Below are 2,868 nucleotides of genomic sequence, written 5' to 3'. Positions count from 1 at the left end.
GCAGTTTTCTAACAGGCCCATGAATGAGAAATGTTGACCTTGATTGTCAGTAAAAACTGATTAAACTTTAATTAATATCTGATTAAAACTGTATTGAATGTGAGGAGCAGCAGGTTCATTATGACATTTGAAGAAAGCAGACCTCCACCAACAACTCTTCTGATTATGACTGAGAAACTTTTATATTTAAATACTTCTACTAACAATATGAATTACTTTTTGTTTATCACAGAACAAATACTCTATCTTTATATAATGCTAATTTTTAGATTAAATGATTTATACAAAACACATCAAACACTGTCCCAGTGTCTGCTTGTAGGCTATTCACAAAAAAATTTATATTAACACAAATAATTATCCTAAATAGCAGTAAATGTCTTTAGCTAAGAGTTTTCTCTTAAAACCTATTCACAAAGCTGCTGAGACAAACTTTTACTAAGGAATAGAGAGAAGTCTTAAGCTAAGAGAAAGGGCGGGGGTTGACCTCGTCAGGGATGAGCAGTATTTATGATGCATGTATTTCAAATACAAAATATTATTTTGTAATTTGTATTTGATAGGGTTGATGAAAATGCCTTCGTATTTTGTATCAAAATACTTCAGTGTTTTGTATTTTTGTAGTTTTAAAATACTGTAAAATACTTTGTAAGAAGTCTACATGATGACATCATAAAAATGCGGCCTCTGATTGGTTAGTTTGCCCAAACTGGTTGAGATCAGAACAGAAAATTGATGCATATAGAAGAAGGTGGTCAAGGTAAGAAACGTGCAGGCTGCCAGCTTTCCATCAATTTATTTTCTTTATTTCTTTATTTATTTTTGGATAAATTGCTATAATTTTTAACAGTTCATGTTAAGTTTTGGTGTTCGTTTTAGTAGCCTAAGCTAAATAGTTTACCAATTTACATAATGTTCTTGAAAACTATTATACCAAGCAGCAGCCCCACAATTAACGTTAGCTTGCTACTTTCAGCATATGTTACGTTCATCGGTTGTACACAAAAAAATAAATAAATAAAGTATTTCAGTGTTGTACAACATTACATTTTAATGCCACGATATTGGTATAATGGTCTAAACTTGCGTGGAGCAGCAACATTTACTGAGCCGCTCTGAGAAACTTGTGCTTAAAGGCATCAGTAGCTAAAGAGACCACTGCAATGTAGTCTACAGGCTACACACACTCATTCAGTACACACACACACACACACACAAAATTACTTTCTCACACACATTCACACATAAGTTTGACGGTTTCTTTTAGAACGTTTCAAATGTTTTGGAATACCTGCTCTGTAGTATTTCCTTTCTTGGATTATAAGTAAATGTTCTTACTATTAATGTGTATGTGTTCTCTATACTTCTATGGCTCTCAATAGATTCAGTGGTTGGAGTTGGGTTAATACTCCTTGACAAGTTCTGTTGCTACGTTATGATTACGCTTCTGGCTCCATTTTAAAAACAAAACATATTGATCATTTAATAATTGTTGAAAAGCTAAAATGTTTTCAACTTCCAAACAGGTGTCCAGTGACTGATAAATAAATGTTTGATTGCTGAATATTGTAGCCTATTGAAGTAGCTGTTTAGTAGGATGATGATTTTGCATACCGTTGCATACCTGACACATAATATATTATAATATTTATGATTAACATTCAAATGATTAATTAGTTAGAAACTTGTTGCTATGAATTCAGATGCCATCAATTGTCTTCTTATGAATGACTTGTTTGTCATTAAATCAGTGTTGCTGATGCAAAGTAGGCCCTTCGTTACCTAACACCAAGTAACTAGGATACAATTATTAGTCATTCACAAACTGTTAAACATTAAACTGTTGGTTACTTTAAAGCTAACCTTCATCTGGTAGATCACAGGGATATGTGAATATTTGATCTGTTAACTGGTTGCATATGTCAGATTTATTGCATGACTCGAGCAGAGAAAAGCTGTTGCAATCAAACATTGTTTACTTAATCAACTGAGTCAGTGTAATGGTGAAGGGATAGATCAAACAGGCCAATTGATGGAAGGTTTGCAAAGAAATTTCATGCTCCCTTGTAAAAGTATTTTTTAGTATTTTTAAAATACAAAAATACAGTAGTTTATGGTGTGGCTGCTATATTTTGTAATTTATTTTGATACACTTAAAATGAAGGTATTTGGTATTTTATTTTAAAATACATTTTGATGTATCTTTGCCCAACCCTGGACCTCCTTGCTATGGATGAAGTCAGCATGCGTACTAACTATGCACACAGTGATTGGCTGATGCTCTCTGTCAGAGATTTATTCATAGAAATACTGCAGAGTGCAATGTTATGTTGCCCTGTTCAAATAAAGGTTTAAAAATAAAAATGTTAATTGCCACATTCAAATAAAGACTTTAAAATGCAGGATAAGTGTCACTAATTAAACAATAGAATATATATATATATATATATATGTATGTGTGTGTGTATATGTTCAGGTAATTGTCAGCCTGTATGCTTCTCATAATATATATACAGTACAGACCAAAAGTTTGGAAACATTACTATTTTTAATGTTTTTAAAAGAACTTACTTCTGCTCATCAAGCCCTGCATTTATTTGATCAAAAATACAGAAAAAAAATGTAATATTGATATATTATTACAATTTAAAATAATTGTTTTTAAATTTATTATACTTTAAATTATCATTTATTTCTGTGATGCAAAGCTGAATTTTTAGGCTCATTATCACATGATCCTTTAGAAATCATTCTAATATGATGATTCATTATCAAAGTTGGAAACAGTTCTGCTGCTTAATATTTTTTCAGAACATTTGATACTTTTTTAGGATACTTTGATGAATAAAAAAAAAAAAAAAGAAGCTA

This window comes from Cyprinus carpio, chromosome A7 (assembly GCF_018340385.1).
Source record: "Cyprinus carpio isolate SPL01 chromosome A7, ASM1834038v1, whole genome shotgun sequence".
Taxonomy (NCBI): domain Eukaryota; kingdom Metazoa; phylum Chordata; class Actinopteri; order Cypriniformes; family Cyprinidae; genus Cyprinus; species Cyprinus carpio.
Note: the sequence above shows the minus strand (reverse complement) of the source record.